This window comes from Protomyctophum bolini, assembly GCF_963924005.1.
Source record: "Protomyctophum bolini genome assembly, chromosome: 22".
NCBI lineage: Eukaryota > Metazoa > Chordata > Actinopteri > Myctophiformes > Myctophidae > Protomyctophum > Protomyctophum bolini.
This window is the reverse complement of record NC_137883.1, coordinates 29,155,234-29,178,351: the sequence shown is the minus strand read 5'-3', so window position 1 is coordinate 29,178,351 and position 23,118 is coordinate 29,155,234. Positions and strand designations below refer to the sequence as shown.

The 23,118-nt window shown below is 44.0% G+C and overlaps 1 pseudogene across 1 annotated transcript; it reads right to left on the bottom strand.

Moving 5' to 3' along the window:
• Positions 1-15,117: 15,117 nt before the first annotated feature.
• On the bottom strand, positions 15,118-16,842 carry LOC308309754 (tripartite motif-containing protein 16-like; annotated as a pseudogene). The gene is made up of 2 exons: positions 16,683-16,842; positions 15,118-16,639 (listed from the first exon to the last, which is right to left on the bottom strand). The product of its transcript is annotated as a tripartite motif-containing protein 16-like (transcript).
• Between the last annotated feature and the right edge of the window lie 6,276 nt (positions 16,843-23,118).

The window sequence follows — 23,118 nt, the reverse complement described above, 5'->3', positions numbered from 1 at the left end:
TAATTAAAAAATACATCAGCGTATACCTGCCATTTTTGTTCCATTCCTGCGGCAATAATGCTGCTGCTCTAGTGACTTTTGTCAAATCACAAATCGGCACAACTGATGATATTTCAATTGTGATTAATCCGTTCCCAAATCTTCTATTAACGTCTAGGTGTGCTGTCTGTCATGCCCATTTCAGCACGGCCATGGAGAGTATTTTTTCAACCAATTTCTTGGTCAGAAGAGCTACCTGTAGTAATATAAATATTTCATTCAAACTTTTGTCTTTTTTCTCGACTCCTCTGTGTTACCACCAGAGGGGCCCCCCAGGGGGCTCAAGTACCACTAGTGGCACAAGTAGCAGTGGTTTGGGAACCTCTGTTTATTTAGTGTTTCTTTCCAGGGCCCCAATGACGGTGTGCTACTGAAAGGAGCTCTTAATACCAGCAAGGTGACAAGAGATGAGTGACTGATTCATACCCAACCTATCACGTGTGAAGTCGGTGAAAGGAGCCTTTTATGGGAAGAATGCCTTGGCTTAAGGAACCATTCCTCTCAGACAACAATGGCCTGAAGTCTGATATGGTGTGTGATTCTGTGTGTAGGGTGCTCATCTGGAATGTAGTCTGATATGGTGTGTGATTCTGTGTGTAGGGTGCTCATCTGGAATGTAGTCTGATATGGTGTGTGATTCTGTGTGTAGGGTGCTCATCTGGAATGTAGTCTGATATGGTGTGTGATTCTGTGTGTAGGGTGCTCATCTGGAATGTAGCTTAGCGTGAATAATATGTCACCAGCAAAGTATTTTCCTTTTTTAGATTTTTTGTTTTTTGCTGCTAGTAAAAAAACAGGTTTGAAACATCATTTTTCGAATGAGTTTAATTTCATGTCTGCACACGTTAAGTTGCACGTTAAAAGGATTAACTTTAGGGGCACGGTGGCACAGTTGGTAGTGCTGTCGCCTCACAGCTAGAAGGTCCTGGGTTCGATTCCCGCTCGGGGCGCCGTGGGTGCTGGCGGCGTGTTTCCTCCTCCGCGTCATCAGTGCCCATACCCGAAGGCGGGGTTGGTGAAAGGGCCTTTCTGTGTGGAGTTTGCATGTTCTCCCCGTGTCCCCTAGGGTAGGTACCCTCACAAAAACAGTAATCCTGGTCTCTAAACTGCCTCCCCCTGGCCAGCCGGGGTGCCTGATGGAGGGGAAAGGAACTGGTTGGAATAACGTGTTCCTTCCACGCGCTACGTCCAACCAGGGAAACTCCCCCCTGTCAGGTGTAAAGGAGCAACTTGGACACTCAAGCATGAAGGAAGCATGAGTTAAGTCCTTTGCTCTCCCCAGGTTGGTGGAGGGTGTGTAGAGCCCAGGATCACATTAGATGATTGACACAGGGGTGAAAAATGGGTTACAAAATCGTGGGATAAAAAATATATTATAAAAAAAAAAAGGATTAACTTTTAGACGTATGAAGGTTATCAAATAGCCACTGAACTGAACCTCTAGTGTCCTGCAAGTAACTGAAGTTTCTAAAGTATAGCCTACTTTGTCATAATATGATAGTGTTGCTTGTCAAAGAATAAGATTTTCCAGCTGAAATGGTAAGAGGAAGGACACGCCCCCCTCATCTAGACTGAGTGGCAAAACATTGAGCAGCATGATGAGTGTTGGAGTTTGGAAGCGCTCGTTGTAAATCACTCAACCGTCCTGCGTACCACCTGTTTCTAAATGTCACATAATGCAGGAGGCAGCAAAATGTTGTGTTATTGAAAACAAGCACTTTCCAAACTCTGGCACTTATATAAGATTAAAATAATCAAATGCAGGGCATTTCATGACAGAAAGTAGCTCATAACTTTTCTATGGTGGATTTTTATGAAACAAAACCTTTGCAGATAGAGGATAATTCAAGCTTTTCGTACAGCTGCAATGTCGGTGAGTTGTTTAATCATTCAGTCATTGTTTAATGCAATCAGACAGGAAGGAGTTTTCTGTTTATATGAATGGGCTGTCAAAGCCAGAAAGTAGTTTTTCGCCACTCAGTGGGCGTTCCTGCATAACGTCGAGGTACGATGATGTCACGCGCATACCCTCTATTGGGCGCATACCCTCTATTGGGGAAAACAACTGGGCTCCTTGAAGAGAAGGCACTAGGGAGAGGGCACTAGAGAGACGGCACTAGGGAGAGGGCACTAGGGAGAGGGCACTAGAGAGACGGCACTAGGGAGAGGGCACTAGAGAGACGGCACTAGGGAGAGGGCACTAGGGAGAGGGCACTATAGAGAGACGGCACTAGGGAGAGGGCACTAGAGAGAGGGCACTAGAGAGACGGCACTAGGGAGAGGGCACTAGGGAGAGGGCACTAGGGAGAGGGCACTAGAGAGACGGCACTAGGGAGAGGGCACTAGGGAGAGGGCACTATAGAGAGACGGCACTAGGGAGAGGGCACTAGGGAGAGGGCACTAGAGAGAAGGCACTAGAGAGAGGGCATTAGGGAGAGGGCACTAGGGAGAGGGCCCTAGGGAAATGTGGGCACAAGGTAGGCTCGGGAGAGTGGGCACTATAGAGCGTCACAGTCCCTCCCCCTTTCAGAACGAGTGGCCCAGGAAATGATTCTCCATTCATTTTCTCCATAGGCTTTTCCTAAAGTATTTATTTAAAGACGGTTACGCCGCGGACAAAGCCAACTCGGATCGTGACAAATCATGACAATGAACACAATGTTTTGGGCCGATCAAATAATTTTATAAGAAGAAAAACAACAAAAAAAGTGTTGTAACCTGCCGTTTCTTTCTACGTTCTAATTATTTGTTTGGCCCAAAACATTGTGTTTATTGTCATGAATTGTCACGACAAGAGTTGGCTTTGTCCGTGGCGTAAACGTCTTTAAATAAATACTTTCTGAAAAGTCTATGAGGAAAATGAACGGCGATTTCTTTTCTGGGTCTCTTGAGGGGGCGGGACTGCGACGCTCTATAGGTTGAAATGCAGGCATCAAAACGGGAATACTTTGAAGTCTGCATGGCATGCATTACTGGAATGCAACTACCGGTATATTCAGTTTATTTTCCCCCATACAACATATTTTCAGACAAATGTTATATAATTTAGGGGTTAAGGTTAGTCAATAGTTCTGTGAGGTTGAGGTTAGGTTTAAGCATAGTTTAGCTGAGGTTAGGATTAAGTTTAGGCATATTTTTACTATCTTTCGAAGTCTGGTGCACACTCTTTCTGGTGCACCAGAAAGTGTGTGCACCAGACTTCGAGACATTTCTCGAGTGCCCATTCTCACGTCTGTATCTGTTGAAATTAGCCCTAGTTGTGGTTTAAGTGTGGTTAAGCCACAGCAATGTTTGATTGCGTGCTTGTCTGACAAGGACCTGATCATAAAAATGTCTGTTGTTGATTTAGTGTTTGCATGTTGTTAGTACAATGTGTCTTTTTGTGTTACATGTGGTATGCATTCATGGTATGCATTCGTGTGTGTGTGTGTGTGTGTGTGTGTGTGTGTGTGTGTGTGTCTTTGTGGCGCAATGCATACAGTACGTGCATTTGAAAGAAGTATGCAGGCCCAAGCCATGAGGTCAGTCCCAGTTTGGCAGAGGAAGTGTCGATAATTGGCACTGGGTGAAAAAACTGGGTTGCAAAATCGTTGGATAAAAATTATTTAAGAGGTGTGCAAATTAACAATGGAATTTATTGGCGCTTAAGCTCCACGGCCCGCAGCCTGCAGGGCCCGGTATACGAGACTATAGGTACAGCTGTTGCTTCTGTCCTGATGAAGGTCTAATCGACCCAAACGTCGACCCAATAAAGAGCAACATTTTGGCAAGTGTCTGACGGTGTCCGGGAACCTTTCTTTGTTTTTCAAAGATACCCTTTTTATGAAAAATGTAACGCAACACAGGAACCCCCCCCCCCCCCGCTAGTGTTTTTGGTCGTCCGACATTTTCTGTAGCAGTTGATTTTCCCAGGTATGAACTGAATAAACCTGTAGTCTTGTATTACAGGTATAATCATGGTTCTCTATCTGTATTCTGGTATTACAGGTAATCCGTCAACATGATGACAGGAAGGGCCTCGGCTTTTCCCCAAATCCATGCGGTGGATCTTGTTTTAACTGAGCTGTACTGTGCACTCGTCCCAACATGAGGTGACACTGAAAATGGGGTCCGACTCCAAAGGGAAATATACTACAGGTGAAGAAACGAAAAGATACGTACAGGGAAGGGAAAAGGAAGGCAAGTCCGCACACTGTTCTTAAGCTCCCAGAGTAGTTTATTAGAAGTAGAAGGACAACATTTCGACCACAACATAGGCCTTCGTCAGGTATGAAAATGTGTGCACGTATACAGTAGGCCTACTGTACGAGCAGCACTGCAGCGCATGTGGTTCAGCTGAGACAACATGTAGTCCAGGAAGTAGTGAGCCCAGTGTCCCATGACATCATGGAGCCCATGGACTAAAATATCTAAAAACACACATTTCCCACATTAAAAACCCCCCAGGAAAGTGTTTCTTGACTCCCAAACATCAACACAATAAGATCGGATGAAGTGGCCCTTTATTGCTGCTATATTTCCTGGTGGATTTGGACGTCTTTATCTGCATCTCTGCACTACCGTACTGTTAGTAGTGGTAGTATTGTTTCTATATTTGGATAACCTTTTTTTTTTTTGTGGATCTGATCATCCCAGAGATCATGCATGTTTATGAAATAAACAATGTTCGAGCCTCAATGCTTTCATGCATATTGGGAATGCAATTTGACACCTTTCTTTTTGCCACCGCAATGTTGTCGAGCACAATGTGCCCAGACATGCATGTACGTCATTACTGAAACAGCAATACCAAAATCCTAATTAGCGTGAAGATCAGGTTGAATGTTTTGTCATGGCAAGGAGCCAGTAGACTGTCGGCATGCATGCACAGTAATTAATATAGGCATGTTGCAATTTATATTTAGCCTGAGGGTTTGAGCTTGAGGTATCAACTGTCACCTTTGAATCATAATGTACTGACAGCTTATATGACCATATTCAAGATGGTGGCGTTTTTGCTCTTACATGTGGATCATACATGCGTGTCATATTTGGATTAAGCTGAGTATTTCCGTATACCCCCTCTGGCGGGGATGTGTTTTATCCCTGCTTCTGGTCAGACTTATGTAAACACTAGAGCGGTGCCCGTGTTGTGACGCCAGAACAGGCCAGATCCATATATGGAGATATATGGGGTGATCAGGTCCAGAGCCCGGGGCGATGACATCAGGGAACGATAGTTTTCTAACTCTGGTCTGTTTGAGGCAGGACTCCAGAGAAGAAGGGAAGATATAACCTCATTGTCAGCTCTGTAGCAGTGGCCGGCAAACTGTGTTCTTCTGGATCGGACTAGTGAAGAAAGACAGACAGACAGACAGACAGACAGACAGACAGACAGACAGAGACATGGTGCATTTATAGATCGATAAGATAGGATGCATTTCCTTTTGGAAAATGTAGACTGATATGTTTGATATTTATGTTTGATAATATCACAATTTAACAATTGTATAAACTTTATGTTAATCACAGCAACCCATGGCGTCTATACTTTGAGCAAATTTACAAGCGTTCTACATACATTCTTCAACGGTCTCAATGGGTCGTGTTGTGAGCTTGTAGATCGGCTATTTTGGCCATGTTTCAGTTTCAGACGATACTGTGTAGTGTGTAGACTAGATAGATGCGTTTCTGACAGTGTTGTGAAATGTGATCATAGTTTTGCTCATTCATAGTGAACGATACAAAAGCACACCTTTTGAATGAGTGAGAGTACTGTATAGTACAGCCACGCAGTTTACTGATTACATCAATGCAGTATTGAATAGCAACTCCATTGTGTTTTGTTTGCCTCATGAGGACTGTAGTGTTGTCACTCACCACCCAGGAAACCCATCACAGTAAGTAGCGTTCACTCTACCATGAAATCAAATACACGTGAAACGCACGCTCCATCGCGCCCTCACACTGCTACTGTAGTGGTGGAAGAAGTATACTTAGAAATATAAAACATTATTACAAACCTTTTTTTATAACTCATTGTCGACACCAAGTGATGCAACCAAATCTCTTCCTTTGTTTTCGAACTTTTGTTATTATTTGTTTTATTACTTGTAATAATAATAATAATACAAGATAAAAACGGTATAGGCACTATAAGCTATGGCTTATACACCTTTTCGGTCCAAATATTTTCTGTAAGGTTTGTTGTAATTAACTACAGTATGTATATGCTTTAATGATCGAAATAAACTATTCATTCATATTACTTATACATTTTTTTATCTAAGTAAACGTATACCAACACCGCAACGTAGAGCTTGTAGATTAGTTATTTTGTGAATAGATGAAGTATAGGCTACTACAATAGGGTTTACTTGTTTAATCTGTGTTTTGTGATAATACTGTAAATCTACAAAGCAACTTGTAGCTAAAGTTAAAAAAATTAAGAATTGTAGGGGAGTAAAAAATGCATTTGGCTCAGATGTGGTAGAGTAGAAGTCTACTAGTAGAGTAGAAGAATTGACATATGAATACTCCCAATAAAACTAATAACTAGTGCGGAACTTGAGTAAATTTACTTGGTTATACTTTCCACAAACTGCTACTGTAATTCACAGTTAAAGAGGGATTAGTTCACTAACGCTGACCTTTAATCATGTAATGCAGTCAATCGGGGGGAGAATTCAATAAATGAGTGACGCAATAAGTCCATTCATGGGACATCAATTAGTTGATATATATCATGTTGACAGCCTGAGTGCAGGCGTGAAACATTTTGAATGCTTCACTTGTTGCCGGCTTTGTCTTCTTTTCTGGTGAAGGAAGTTGGACCGAAGCCTATAGTTTTAAAGGTGGTCAAACCAGTTTCAAGGCAAATGGAAAGAATCCCAAAGAGATAAATAATAATGTCCTGCACCGCTGACCTGGGATTGACTGACTTTATCCCATTCTGAACGGGAACCCATTTTGGTTTTCAAAAATAGCAGATCTACAAGGTGGCGCGCTACGAGCTTGTAGGTCTGCTATTTTTGAAAAATCGAAGAACGACTGACATTTTTAGAATCTGATCTCAGGTCAGAATGGGTTCATCAGACCAGTGTGTGTCCAGTGGAAACCTCGTATGAATCTGATCTCAGGTCAGAATGGGTTATTATCAGCTCCTCCCTCATGGGGGAAATGTCATTTGTTTTGTCATCTCCTCAACCACCTGCCTCATGCAGCAGTGCAAAAATCATGATGATTTGGGATTCTTTTGAGTTGTACTCATCGATATGGAGTTTAGATATTATGTAAACATGTTAGTAGGCTACTTGAGATAGGGTATACTCACTCACATCATCAGTTGGTTCATCACAGGCGGTGATCCACCAATATATATATATTTTTGGCACATTTAATATTTCCATTATCAGATGATAACAGAGCTATAACCATACAACAGAAAACACTCGTATAGAGAGAATAAAAATGACTTTAAATACGATTTGGAATGGGTTGATAGAGCAAATGAGGAGTTAAGGAAACAAAACATTTCCCTTTAAAAAAACCTCTAGGTTATATGTGCATGCATAAAGTAGGTGGCAAAGTGAGTTTAACGTTGTTTTAATTGTTTAACATGGTTTAATGCGATTCAGATCTGGTGACTATAGAGCGCCGCAGTCTCATGACGTCCCTCTCATGACGATGAGCACCCCAGAACACAATTTCCAATACATTTTCCCCCCATAGACGTTTCATAAAGTATTTATTTAAAGACCTGTAAGCCTCGGTCAAAGCCAACTTGGATCGTGACAACTCACGACACAATTGTTTGGGCTGAACAAATAACTGGAAAAAAATAATTCGAATTATTTGTTTGGCCCAAAAACTCAACGGAAGCGGTCGCTTTCTGAGATTTAAGGAGGGGAAGTTAGTGGCGGCGCGACCCTAGCCTGGCTAATATAAGCCAGACCGAATCAGCCATTGGCAAAAGAAAATTGCCTGTGATTTGAGTCTAGCGCGACCCATGTTATACAGTGTTCCAACCACTCCCTTCCTAAAAACTACCAGAGCATCAAATCTCGTACCACCCGTCTCAGTAACAGTTTCTACCCCCAGGCAGTCAGGCTGCTGAACAGCTGACTTTGAACTGTATATTTCACTGTATTGTCGCTTTACTTGTCCTGTGTATATAAGACTGAGAGTGCTCTGAGCAAAATCCTTGTCATTGTATTTGTACTCTGTATCTATACATAATGACAAATAAACCTGAACCTCTTGCTGTGGCCCGTGCACTCTCAGCTCATCACAATTTCTCTCGTACTTGTACCTATACCTATAACAATGACAAACCTGATTCTGATGAGTTGTCACGATCCGAGTTGGCTTTGGCCGAGGCTTATACAGGTCTTTAAAAAAATACGTCTATGGGGATTTTTTTTTATTGGAAATTGTCTTGGGGGCGGGACTGTGCCACTCTGCGATGGCAGCCTCCGTTGAAGATCTGATATACATACCGCGGCTACGGCCAATCGGCGCGGCCGTTTCAACTTGATGACGTCAAACGACAACAAACATGGCTGTCCCCCACTGTGATAACCTGTGACCGTCCTTGTGAAAATTTCAGCTTGAGTGTCACAGGCTAGATGAGGAAAGGATTTAAGGAAACAAAAACCAAAGAATTCCCCTTGAAAACCCTGTATGTCAACCAAAGCCAACCAGGAAAAAAACGTGAATCACCCTGTTGTGGCCTGCAGGAAACATGGTAACGTCCTGACTGGCAGTCGCTTATTGGTGCGGAAGACGAACGACCGCAGTACGTGCTTAATTTACCAGGGTGCTATTAATACATTTTCCATTCGCTATTATAGAGAGTATGTGGTAAGTTATGTGTGAACGCCTATTCCGACTGTCAACAAAATTTACGACTTTCTGGTCTTGATGGCCCATATCCAAACAGAAAATCCTGCTGGCAGCGTGTTTCCTCCTCCGCGTCATCAGTGCCCATACCCGAAGGCGGGGTTGGCGAAAGGGCCTTTCTGTGTGGAGTTTGCATGTTCTCCCCGTGTCCCCTAGGGTAGATACACTTACAAAAACATGCAGTAATCCTGGTCTCTAAACTGCCTCCCCCTGTCCAGCCGGGGCGCCTGATGGAGGGGAAAGGAACTGGTTGGAATAACGTGTTCCTTCCACGCGCTACGTCCAACCAGGGAAACTCCCCCCTGTCAGGTGTAAAGGAGCAACTTGGACACTCAGGCATGAAGGGAGCACGAGTTAAGTCCGTTGCTCTCCCCAGGTTGGCGGAGGGTGTGTAGAGCCCAGGATCACAGTAGATGATTGGCACAGGGGTGAAAAATGGGTTACAAAATCGTGGGATAAAAAAATATATAAAAAACAAACAAAAAAAAAACAGAAAATCCTATCTGATTGCATTATTAAAGGACGTTAAACTCACTTTGCCATTCGGTTTCCCACTCACTTTATGCATGAGCCTAAAATACCCTCTATTAGGAGCAGTGCAACACTGCTGATGTGCCCTTGAGCAAGGCACTGAACCCTCTCAACTGCTCCAGTGTAGCTGCTGAGCATGTGTGCTTGTACTGTTAATTGTGTGCTACAACCAAAGCAAGCAAAGTTACCATTTTTACCCAGGGTAACTGGACTAAGCTCAAGAACTTGTTTACAGCCAGGCTCTGCTCATAGAACATTTCATGGTAGGGGTTCAAGGCCAGGGCACTTCAACGGTGGTAATTTTAACGTGCCGGTCCCGGGGATACGAACTAGCGACCTTCCGATATCAAGACCACTCTGCAAACCGTTCGGCCACCGCTGCCCCACGGGTAAATAATATGAATAATTTAAAAAAGGACAACTGGAGGACCATAGAGTTATAATTTATCGAATAAAGCAGGCGGACGTATACACTCTATTTGAGCACCACATTATTTTGAGCTCCGAGCAGGGGCATTACTAGGGTTTCAGACGGTAGTGCGCTGCAGTAGCGTTTTAAATGTGGAAGTCTTGCAATTCCAGATTTTGACCAACCACCCAGGCGATGGTGGTCGCTGTTTATCGCGGCGGTTCTGGTGTTAGTGTGGAGGACACTGCAGGACCCCACCTTGAGAACCACCGTAATGAGCAGCCATGCAGAATAAGGGACAAGCGTGGCTGTATGACAGATGTCACCCGAGGCTCCAGTGATTAGATCCTGTCTGAAGTGTGTCTGCCATTCAAACAAGGGGAACAATTGTCACCGGTTGCGGCACGAGTTGTATATATACGGTACTTGTGTAAGTTGAAGGCCAAATGGGTTCATGAATAATATTGACGCCAGTCTGAGTTCACATAATGTCCTGTTGCGGCGGGTCACGGTGACGGATAGCTCCGCGACTCAAAGAAACACTTGTTCTTTTTGTCCTGTGACATATGGAGTCACGCGGTCACGGTTGCACACACTATCATGACTAAAGCACTGTAAACACGCAAAGTTACGAGTATAATCCATACGTAGGAGTTATTGTTGGCCAGGCTGCTGTTTTTGTTTACAGAGGCAGGTCAGAGGTGAGTCGACTGATGTGTTGGAATGCTGTGGAGTAACGTTGGATGAGAAATGCTGTTGCTACCTGATATGCGTTGCGCCGTACGGTGAAATCCAGTGGTGTGAACAAGTGCTCGGATCTATTACTTAACTGTAACTATGTAACTCTTCTCTACCCTGGAATTGAATCTGGTATCATCATCATGCGCAAGTACAGATTTATTCAAGCATATATTTACCATAAATTGATGAATTGAATCTTGGCCATCAGGTAAATGTCCGTGTCAGATCCTGTGTCATGACCTTTGACTCAATATAAATGTCTCAATAGAATGACAGAATACAATCACCCCGATATTAGTCTATTGTCATACTGTACCATACAGTACAGTACAGTAGGCTACCATACAGATTGGAAAGAAATACATTTCATTCATTAGACAAATGTGCCACTTTAAGTGGAAGTAGCAATACCACAATATAAAAATAACTCTGTTGCAACTTGCAACTAAAAGTTCTGTATTCAAATTCAGACTTAATACAAATGCATTGGCCTCAAAATATACTTATAATAGTACCAAAGTAAAAAAAAAACTCATATCTTTCAGAATTTGTCAAAAATCTTTGGAAAATAGCCGTGCAACCCGTCAATTGTTGCACAATTGGCTTACTATGTCAGGGGCCCTCCTCTCGGTTATTGATTCGTCTATAATTTATATACTGATAGATATGAACTGGGACTTACAAGGTTAAATTAAGCTAACACACTCCACCCTGATTATTATGTTAACCCTATAGTCCCCTGTCTGTGTCGTGTTTGCCCCAGCCAATCCTTGTGCTGATTGTACCTTGAGTTAGGCCCATTTTGCAACCTTTAGTTTACTTTATTGAACACCTTTTGGAGTTGAACTGCTCTGCATCCTGACTGTGTTTGGATCCTGTTCTACACTCGTCCTAAACTAAAGCTACGTTCAAACCAGTTCGAGTGGAGCGATTACAGTACATACACGGTCAACGTAAAGACGAGAAGTCGCACGAACAGGCGCGGCATGAACGGGGGGGGGGGTGGACGACACACGAATGAAGCAAACGCGGTCGCACGATGTCTTCGCCCCCCAGCTGGAAAAATCCAACCTTTGCTTCCCCCCCTCGACTCCACGCATCGTGTCCTGACAGCCAATCAGCGTTGATGTTGGTGCCATAGGAGCGGAAATAATGCAGTCCCTTGTTTGTGCCGAATCTGGGTTGTACATGTGTAACCCCTAGAGGGTAGTAGAGTCCTAAGTGAGACGTATATTTAAGGGTGTTCTGAACAGGCAGATGACAGGACGTCAGTTGTGGGTCCTCACAAACGCCGTAACATGCATGCGTTGTGAGACAGGTATGCTCGGCTGCAGACTTGTCAGTTGGTAAGTCTATATGCTCATTTTGTAAGCCTATTTTGCTCGGTTAAATATGTTTTGTATGATCTATTCTAAAAATGAGAGTATTGTCATTGTCAGGTCTACACCACACTTCTGCAGTGCGCTGTAGTGTAGCCTGGGATGTTTGGGGTGTGGCTTCCCCATTCTGTGTAGGACATTAACGTGAGGAATGTGAGTAGCCTACTGCCGTATGTGTGTTTGTGCAGGGCAGAACGATGGAATAATGTGCGGCGTTCTGTTGAATGGTCTAACGCATGTGTATCATTGTAACAGCTACAGGTGGAGATGTTGGCCTATGACGCCAGTGAAAGACAGCAGTCGAAGAAGACTACGCCCCGTCGCCCACTGAAGTCTGTCTGCTGACCAACTGCATCTGAACCAGTCATGGCGGAAGAAGAACTGGCGACGCTCAGGGAGGAGCTTGAACAAATGAGAGACTCAAAGAACCACCTGGCCGAGGTAATGGGGCTCAGGGTGAGAGCAGCCAACGGCGGGAGGTGATGTATATACCCCGTGAAAGAAAATGCCCACAGTTTTCTGGTGGACCTGGGTCCTTGTCCATAGAAGACTGGGTAGAAGAGGTTGAGGCTTCCACAAGGGGTCGCCATATGTCAGAAACCGATAAAGCTCTCTTTATGTTTGATCATTTGGAGGGGAAGGCAAGGTCGGAGATAAAGTTTAGGCCACGTGTTGAAAGGAAAGATCCTAAAATAATTTCTGATGTGCTGACGGAAATGTATTCCTGCTCGAACTCCTATGTTTCATTACAGCGTCAATTCTTTGATTGTAGACAAAAAGAAAGTGAGTCCTTACAAGACTTTTAATTATCACTGTTGTCTATCCTGGACAAAATAGAAAAATCTAACTCTGATGTTATGCCCAACTCTGCTCAGGTTTTACGAGACCAGTTTGCTGAAGGTGTACGGGACCATATGCTTAGCAGAGAGTTGAAAAGGCTTGTGCGCCAGACCCCTGGGATGTCACTCCTGGACCTGAGGAAGGAGGCCATTCGTTGGGTTGAGGAGGGGCAGCCTCAGGGGGTAAAGTACACTCATCCAACGTCTCGTGAAACCCAGGCTAGAGTAACGTGCGAGGCAGTCAATGCTAAGCAATCTGAGTATTCAGAACTGAAAGAAATTGTAATGAAACAGCAGGAGCAACTAGATATGTTGGTTAAAACTATGGGGGCACAGGGTGGGTACAACGGGGGCATGCAGAGGTATCAATGGTCTCCAGAGGGACAGCCCATCTGTGTTCGCTGCAATAACGCAGGACATATCGCTCGCTTTTGTAGAAAAAAATAACCAGAATAGTCAGGCTACAGTCACTTCTGACGACGGGCAGCATGGAGAAGAGACAGAACAGCAAAAAAACTAGAACCCCCCAGCGTGCAGAGCCACATGTTGGAGGTGGGGGCATTGGGCTCAAATGTAAAGGACATTGTAGGAAAGCAGCAGGCACAATTTGATATGACTTTTCCAACCTTACCGAAACAGAGTGTGTACACAAGTGGGGTGCAGAGACCTGGGCAAATTAAGGAGTACTGTTCAGAGGACCATCCTTTTAGTTTTCAGTGTAACCAGTCAGGACATATAGCTTATCTCTGTGACATCAACGATGAAGATTATAAGCACCAGTTGTCTCTGACCCAGGCGGAGAAGCCGTCCCTGCAGATGGCAGCACCTGCATTGGAGAAAAACAGACGTGAGCAACAGATAAGAGGAGGCCTTCTGGAGAGTGGGGGATCAGAGCTTAGCCACCGCAACAAGAAGCCCACCTGTATGGCCCAGACCCTCCAAGTGGAGATGGACATCCCCAGGCGCTCAGCAGACTGGGTGAGCCGACTGGGGAAGACTTACAACCAGAAGCCGGATGACCTGGGAGAGATACGCCAGCAGGTGCACCTCCTTGAGGAGCGCAACACTGTCTATAGGCAGTGTATGGAGGAGGAGCTTGGCAAGGTAAACACTGTGCATAACCAGCTGGATGTCTGCAAGAGACGGGTGCACGACCTCCAAACCAAGTATGCTGCAGAGGCCAGGAAATCTGAAAAGTGGCAGTTTAAGTATAAGAACCTTCATGACCAGCACAGCATTTTAGTTGACGAGAAAGAACACTGGATGTTGGAGAGAGAGGCACTGCAGGCGACCAATGACGAGCTGAGGTGGGGACAAGACCAACAGCGGGTGTCAGAGCTACAAGTCCAGGTGGAGAAACTCCAGAAAGCTCTACAAGATCAGGACAGCAAGACAGACGATGCCATCTCATTTCTGCTGAAGAAAACTCTGGCGGGCCACTTGGAGAAGCAGCACCAGAGCTACCAGAAAGAGAAAGGGGCCCTTGATGACCTAGGATTCAAAGCAGAAGGCCCTCGAATCCTGATCATCCACCCTGGTCAGGAGAACCATGGGTGGCACCACTTACAGAGTATAAGAGCATGAAAATGGGAGGGTCCTGTAGAAGTGGTTAATTGTTCTGGTCATGTTTTTTTTTTGTATTCAATGTTTTATTGGATTGAAAGTATAGCCTATATTGAATATAGCCGATCTACAAGCTCACAATGAGGCAAACAAAAGGCTCCACAGCCTGACAGAGGGCTCTGCAGTAACATGAACAAGACAACAGACATACTGAATAACCACTGACAGAGGGCTCTGCAGTAACATGAACAAGACAACAGACATACTGAATAACCACTGACAGAGGGCTCTGCAGTAACATGAACAAGACAACAGACATACTGAATAACCACTGACAGAGGGCTCTGCAGTAACATGAACAAGACAACAGACATACTGAATAACCACTGACAGAGGGCTCTGCAGTAACATGAACAAGACAACAGACATACTGAATAACCACTGACAGAGGGCTCTGCAGTAACATGAACAAGACAACAGACATACTGAATAACCACTGACAGAGGGCTCTGCAGTAACATGAACAAGACAACAGACATACTGAATAACCACTGACAGAGGGCTCTGCAGTAACATGAACAAGACAACAGACATACTGAATAACCACTGACAGAGGGCTCTGCAGTAACATGAACAAGACAACAGACATACTGAATAACCATTGATCTGCAAAGGAATGCAACGAGCATTTAAATCAATCAATTGGTTGACTGATCATGATGGTGACACATCATTCTAACACATGCATTCATCAAGAAGTGAACAACTACAATCAGAATTAAGAATACAAAGTGTTCAACTGAATATCGCTATCAGTATTCTTAACATGTCTACCATGTCTTACACAGCTCTGCTGTATCTCCATCGCTCCAAAGCCTTATCCCTGGATAGAGAGGTTGTGTGAACGTGGTTTTAACTGTGTGGAGGAGGGTCATTGTGTCAGAAACACTGTAGAAGGACAGGGTGCCTGCCTTGTGATCCAGATACACCCCCACTCTGGAGGATACAGGCCCTGACACTCTAGTGTCAACACTGTTGTGGATGAACCAGTAGTCGTCACCACAGCACCATAAACCCCAGGATGTATCATTGCATCCAAAGGGGGTTTGTCTGTCGGTGTCTTTATAACAGACTGCTATATTAGCCCCATAACCACTCCTCTCTACCTCCCAGTAACGACGTTCAGACAGACCCTCTGTACACAACACCTGAGGATAGAGCCCTACAAATCTCTCTGCATTATCAGGGTAACGTTGTTGTTCTAGTATTCTAGTCACCTTCCTCTTCTCCTCTGACAGGGAGAGATGTATGTGTATTGTGTTCACGTCCAGAGACAGAGGACAGGAATATTGTAAGAAGTCCTTTCTGGTCTGAGGCTCTGGATGTAAAACATCAACTGCACGCACTATCTGTGGCCAAGTTGTCTTCAGGATGTTGTCCAGTTGGACCAGACACGACCTCAGCCATATCTGTGAAGGACCTCAGAGGATAGACGATCACACTGGGTGAGACTGGAGATCCAGTGGAACTGGAGAGAGACTGGAAACTCTGAATGAATGTGATGTTGTCCTCAGTATTGGACAGCTCCTCCAGCTCAGCATGTCTCCTCTCCAGCTGCTCCAGGGTCTGTTCCAGCTGTCTCAGGAGAGCCTCGGCATTCTGCTGCTGACCTCTGATCAGTTGTTTGAGCTCGCCACGTCTTCTCTCAATGGAGACCATCATCTCACTGAAGATCCTGTCACTGGCCAGCACTGCTGCATCTGCAGAGCTGTTCAGGGCCTCCAAGACCCGTCTCTGGTCTTTCAGCTCGTTCTTCTTCTCCTGGATCTTCTGCTGGACTTCATCCTGACTCGTCGCCAGCTGTTTCTGTTTCTCTGCCCTCTCTGCAGCAGCTGACACCGTGTCATGGCCCTTGTGTTCCTCCATGGTGCACACATAGCAGATGGACTGTTGGTCTGTGCGACAGAACACCTCCATCAGCTTGTCATGACTGGAGCACATCTTCTCCTGCAGTTTGTCGGTGGCTGGGACCAGCTTGTGCTTCTTCAACACAGGAACATTGTAATGAGGCTGGAGGTGAGTCTCACAGTAAGAGGCCAGACACGTCAACAAGACATGAGAGCTTTGCAACGTCTGGCTCCGGTGCAGAAATCACAGGCCACGTCTGTTGGAGCAGCGTACAGCGGAACAGCGGAGGCAGCAGGAGACTGCTGAGCTCCTGCACTGCTCAGCTTCATCACCAGCCATCCCAGTGTTTCCTGCAGGGAAAAGCTTTGGCCTGGTGCTGGGCGCAGGGGGGGCCTTCTCAGTATTCTTTTTCAAAACGGGTCTAGGACTGAAGCTCTCTCGGCACTGGGGACAGCAGTAGACTCCAGTGTCATCATACTGGTCCCAGTAACCCTCGATACAGCCGCTGCAGTAACTGTGTCCACAGTTTAGACTCATTGGTTCCTTCAGAATGTCCAGACAGATGCAGAACTGCAGGTCCTGGTCCTGCTCACATCCCTGTTGTTGTTCTGCCATTTCACTGACGACCACGTTCACACACTGAGAGAAAGCACAACACAACACTTTAAATACTTTGTTTCGCCAACATGGTTCAGCACTGTTTCAGACTCCTCAGGTTGAGTCAGCCCACCCAGCATGGAAACTGGCCCTACGCTATTGTGAGAAAATGGAAGCAGTTTTAAATTCTACAGAGGCTTACAAAGTGAGGGTTCAGGGCAAGACACCAGTGTATGTAGCTGCAGGCACATTAACTATGATCCCCGTCACCTGCCCACAGCTCCCATCTTCTAGTACTGTTGAGTTTTTATTGGAGCCACTTGGCCCAGATGAAGGTACCCTCCCTGAAGGTCTGCTGCTTTCACCAGCTTTAGTTAAGGCGGAGAGAGGTCTCCTTTACGCTCCAGTTACTAATGTGGGTACTAGAGATGTGTGGATTACACCACGTAGAAGAATTGGGTCTGTGCAGATAGCAAAAGCAGCTCTGAGACATAGACAGTGCATGTGTTTAGAGCAGGGGTGTCCAAACTATTTTCAAAGGGGGCCATATTAGAAAATATTAAAACACCCAAGGGCCAACCAACTATATCTCCTGACATAATGTAGCGTCGGACTAGTCTATAACAAAGTCACATAATGTAGCGTCGGACTAGTCTATAACATAACAAAGTCACATAATGTAGCGTCGGACTAGTCTATAACAAAGTCACATAATGTAGCGTCGAACTAGTCTATAACAAAGTCACATAATGTAGCGTCGGACTAGTCTATAACAAAGTCACATAATATAGCGTCGGACTAGTCTATAACAAAGTCACATAATGTAGCGTCGGACTAGTCTATAACAAAGTCACATAATGTAGCGTCGGACTAGTCTATAACAAAGTCACATAATGTAGCATCGGACTAGTCTATAACAAAGTCACATATACATGTGCATCGCATTTAAATGATTCTATTGAACTCATCATATCATCATCAATATTTCAAATCAATGGTCTTTTATCGGGTGTGTGCTATGAACAAAAGGTGTCTCCTCAGCCTTTTTTCAGCCATATGTCACATTACCAAATGTAACCAGAGGAGCAACGTAAAAATAATAATACAAGGAAGAAGGAACAAGGAACACTTGAAAATTATATTCTGGGAAATGCCCAGGTTAAAAAACGTCTCTCCCTAGCCAGCCAGGGCGCCTGATGGAGGGGAAAGGAACTGGTTCCTTCCACGCACTACGTCCAACCAGTGAAACTCCCCCCTGTCAGGTGTAAAGGAGCAACTTGGACACTCAGGCATGAAGGAAGCATGAGTTCAAGTCCGTTGCTCTCCCCATGTCCCCCATATATAGGGACTAGGTTGGTGGAGGGTGTGTAGAGCCCAGGATCACATTAAATAATTGACACACGGGTGAAAAATGGGTTACAATATCACAGGATAAAAAATAAAAAATACTGTACTGTTGGGCGGGGCCGTTCATAATACAATTGAGGTATGAAGCTGCGGGCCGCATGACATTTATCCCAGGGCCGCATTTGGCCCGTGGGCCACAATTTGGACACCCTGGTTTAGAGTTACGAGACCTGGTAAGGCGATACTTTTGGTTGTGTTGCCTAGTATTATGATTTCTGTTCTGTATTATTATTGTTATCATATATTATGCTGCATGAAATGGTGACTGTTGGGCATTATATGGGATATATTGTAATCAGTAGAGTTCAGCTGTTTGGTCAATGCATAATGGATGTAGCTATTCTGTGCACATTACTGACTCTGGTTTGTCCATAGGTTCAAGTTGAAACGGCCCTGTAAAGGACTGTTGTCCCTTTTCCTTATTTTATTAATGATGAATTTTGTGAAACAACCATTCTTCCACATTTTATAAGTCCACTCAAGCACTACTTTTTAATACTTTTTGATATACAAATAAAAGCCTTTTGTACCATATTTATAAACAAAACTATTATGCTTGTACCATACTCCTGTATCCTGTCCGATCTATTTATTTAGCGGGGTTACACATGGTTCGTTGCACTCCCTCTGGTGTTGTGGGTGTGGACTTCGTACATGGGTATCTTGGTGGTGTATCTATAATCTGTCCTTGAGCAAGACTGAAGATTCAAGATTCAACACTTTATTGCCACGTCAACAGAGTTGATTGGAATTAGTTTTGGTGGCACTCATTGCAGTAACAGGGAGATGGAGACAACAATTAGAACTACACGGCTGCAGCCATATTTCGGCTGCTGCCCTCAGCTTTCTTGCATCTTGAGAGGCGACCGGCGCCCCCAGTGAGAGCAAGAGAGAGAGAGAGACTCTTGAAGCCCTAATTGTTCTCGATGAGCAGGTTGATGCCTTGCATGGAATGTGATGCACAATCTTATGTAAAGCGCCTTGGATAAAGGCGCTATATACATGCATCGTTTATACCAGTACTTGAGTAAATGTTCGTGTTTACTTCCCACCACTCCTATAATGCATACAAAGCACTCATTGGTGCTTGGTGTGCAAAGGCACACTTCCCCGTACATACCTGACATTACCGTCATTCTCTGCTTTCGCCTTTCAGTCATCGCTTTCCTTCAGCATCATTGTTTGTCCTAAAATAACTCACATCGTTCTCTCCATCAGATACTAATTGATGCTGTGGTATTATGTGTACAAGATTGTTTTTGTTGTTCAAAGCGTCTAGCCAGCCACCGTATAATGTTTCACGCCTGAAAGCCTAGAGTTGACAGACGGTAGACAGAGATCACACAGTATTTATTGTCTGACATTTGGTGACACAAACATGTAATCCAAAGATCACACCCGTGTGAAGCAGTGTTGATTTCGTCGACTAAAACTATGACGAAAAATGTTCGACTACCTCTTTTTAACTGACAAACTACATGGAAACTAAATGAAAACTAAGCTATGATGACTAAAACTGAGACTTATTATGTTGACAATTTCGTCAACGAATAAAAACTAGACTAACATGTTAGGACGGGACTAGTGGACAAGAGATCCAGTATAAGTCATTTTACACTTGGTTGCATTCTGAAAATAGCCGATCTACAAGGCCGCAACGTGTCGCCCTGTGACGCGTTGTGGGCTTGTAGATCGGCTATTTTCAGCAAGTGGAAAAAAACTGTCATTACGACGGCATCAAGGCCCGCCAACATTACATTTTATTCGACTAAATCAACTGTAGATTTAGTCGACTAAAACTAGACTAACACTGAAACATTCCAGGTGACTAAAATGTGACTTAAACTAAATGAAAACTATTCAAGAGACTGTGACTAAAACTAAAATAAAAAATTGCTGCCAAACACAACACTGGTGTGAAGTGACCCAATTTCTCCCTTCATTGTCAATGGCAAATACTGAGACGTGTGTATATAGGAGGGGCTATATAGCGCCCCTCAAATAAATTAAATCACACCTGTGTGAAGTGAGGGGTGGGGACAACTGCCGATTTGCCCGTCCACATATGACATACATTCTCCATTCATTGTCAATGGCATTTCATGTTTGTGTTAGGACAAGAATCTACACTATAGCTGAATATAGGAGGGGCTAACAGTTGGTAATAGAAGACTAGAGCCTGACCGATATATTGTTTTTTTTGTCGATATATTGGCCATTATTAGACTTTGTCGATGAAATCTGTATGTGCAATTATGCAGTTGATGTGTCCTGATTTTGAACGTCTTCCATCTCACTGGCATCCCAATCTTCCTCTGTAATCTGAAGATTGACCTCTTCAGATTACAGTTAGACCCGTATAGCGATTGCCATCGCACTTGACCTAGTTTTAATTTACAGATTATTTATGTTTGAGGGGCGATAGCCCCTCCTATGTCCAGCTTTTGTTGTGTGTAACCAGTTGAGGACACTGCCAGGATGGCATAGTGATCTGGTATCTGTTGTGTGTAACCAGTTGAGGACACTGCCAGGATGGCATAGTGATCTATCTGTTGTGTGTAACCCGTTGAGAACACTGTGCCAGGATGGCATAGTGATCTATCTGTTGTGTGTAACCCTTGAGGACACTGCCAGGATGGCATAGTGATCTATCTGTTGTGTGTAACCCGTTGAGTGATTACTGTTTAGACTGATGACAGGTTCTATGATCATAGATTACTATTTCTGTGTGAGATGGAATGTACGTATGGATATTACTGTTTAGACTGATGACAGGTTCTGTGAGAATGGAATGAGAGTATGATGACATGTACGTATGGATATTGCGTTTAGACTGACAGGTTCTGTGATCATAGATTACTATTTCTATGATGTACGTATGGATATTACGTTTAGACTGATGACAGGTTCTGTGATCATAGATTACTATTGAGAGTATGCACGTATGGATATTGCTGTTTAGACTGATGGCAGGTTCTGTGATCGATCATAGATTACAATTTCTATGTGTGAGATGGAGGATAACTGATTTTAAGCTGGGTGTGGCTGCGCACCTGTTGTGCATGGACTTGATCAAGGGCACAACAGGATAAATCAGTCATCTCCACAATCACTCAAGAGAGCCTCTGTCTGGACAGTGGCGACTGGAGAGCTATCGCCTCTCCTGTGTAAAATGTGTTATGTTGTGTTATTCCATTCTTGCACATGGAGGAATAAAACCGTCTATACGGCAACTTTCCCCGTGTTTCTTCACTGGTCCGATCCAAAAGAGCGCAGTTTTCCGGCCACTGCTACAGAGCTGACAATGAGGTTATATCTTATCAGGAACTGGGGGTGGCAATGAAGGACTGGGAAGTCTGGCGTAGCATTGTGGAAGCCATGATCTCGACCAAGGTCGAAAAAATGTAGATGAAAACAGTCTACTTAAGAAAGCTGCCCTGTGTTGTGTCCTTCCTTGCCCTGGGTGGTGACTAGTCGATCACACTATGCATTTGATGTAATTACCTCTTGTAATTACTAATTTCCTTACTGTAAATTGCTCCGGATTAAATGCCTAGATCGTAAATCTGTATTTTGTTTACCAACAAACAAACAAATATGTGTCTTACAAAATACACGTTTGTACAATGTGCTTGACCTGTCAATATGACTTTGATTATACGAGAGGTTTCGTGCATGATCAGCCCACATTTGACAAGCATTTACTGTATGCCTTCTACCATGTACTGAAAGGGTAAACCTGATGGTTCAGTAATCATCATCCTCATTCCTTTCAAAAGCACCAGGGCATGGTGATATCTGGTAATCTGGCATTCCTATCAAACCAAACATCACCTGATGATAGTTACCATCCGACTCTCTGCTAAAGAGTTCCTCCTCTCCAGGCAGTCTATGTACTTTTAAAACTCTTTTACTGTCATATTTGATTCTTGCTGCGTTATGCAGCCACGGCTTTGCAGTCGGAAGTTTTATTTTTTTAAGAAGACCCCAAAATGTCACGACTCACGACCCATCCATGAACCCGAAAGCAAAATCGGCAAAGCTAATTTTAGCTATACGTTCTTTCACCGCCATATCACCGGGGAGGCGGGGACCCCCCCCCAAAATCCTGAAGTTTAGAACCCCTGCTCTATGAAGACATCAAATCTGCAGAAGCACTTGGAGTCAACCCATAGCCAAGCCTGGGGAGAAAGTCAAAGATGGCCTTAAATCTCTCAACACACTCAGCCACTTGAAAGAAAAGCTGGTGGAATAATTCCAAGCTATATAGCCTTGAATCTTTCAACCCATTGTCGCTTAAAAACCTGCAGAATATAATTCCTATTGTCTCAAATCTGTCAACAGACATTTATGAGACAAATATAGTGAGCTATCTTTGAAAGCCTCTTATCAGGTTAATTCTTTATGAAAAGAAAATACGCAACAGCATTTTATACAATCGAGTCCCTGCTCCGTCTGGCATCCAAATCTTCCTCCGTAATCTGAAAACTCACCTCTTCAGACTCCACCTTAGCCCATAGCACATATAGCCCGTAGCACTTGACCTATAGCCTTGGGCTTATGCAGAGGTTACAATGTAATTTAGATATTTAGGTATGCAGACAGATGCCAGGTTCATTTGTAATGTTGACCTGGCATCTAGTTTTGTACAGTTTCAACATACCGATGATTTATTTTTGGAAGTTATACTGTTTAGTGATTTAGGTTATCCGTTCTTGGTTTACCTATATGATTTTAGATTACTATTTCTATGCATTTGATGTAATTACCTCTCTGTTTATACCTTGCTTACTGTAAATTGCTGTGGAATGGCTAAATTGTAAAT